Raw genomic sequence first — 626 nt, forward strand, 5'->3', positions numbered from 1 at the left:
GTGACAGACCAAGACTCTGTCTCAAAAAAAAAAAAAAATGAGTGTTGCCAAGCATGGGGAGGGTGGGGATTGGGTGGTACAGGGCTCCTTTTGGGGTTAATGGACATGTTCTGGAATTAGATAGTGGTGATGTGTGCACAACTCTGTGAACAGACTCAGAAGTATGGGCTAGGTTGGGATTCTTCACATCATGGTGTCTGGGTTTCCAGGGCAGGCATTCCAAGAGATAGCAAGAGCCACATGGATGCCACATGGCCATTTTTGTGTAGCCCCAGAAGCCACAGCCTCACTTCCATGGCCTTCTAATTGTTGAGGCTATCACAAAGTCCCATGCAGGTTCGAGAGGAGAGGAATAAACTCCACCTCTTGATGGGGAGTAACGAGGTTCTAGAAGGGCACATAGGTCCGGGAATATTACCCTGGCCATGTTGGAAAATACAGTCTCTCACAGATATCTTTCAGCTTTTATATAACATAGCATCATTCTTTAAAGAGCTAGTGTTAAAAATACCAAAAAAGTACAAAGAAGGGGAAAGAATGGTCTACCACTTCCCAAATACTGTGTGTATCTATGTATATATATCTGTGTATCTATATCTATATATACGTATACACACACACACACA

This window comes from Colobus angolensis, unplaced genomic scaffold (assembly GCF_000951035.1).
Source record: "Colobus angolensis palliatus isolate OR3802 unplaced genomic scaffold, Cang.pa_1.0 Scaffold44, whole genome shotgun sequence".
Classification (NCBI taxonomy): domain Eukaryota; kingdom Metazoa; phylum Chordata; class Mammalia; order Primates; family Cercopithecidae; genus Colobus; species Colobus angolensis.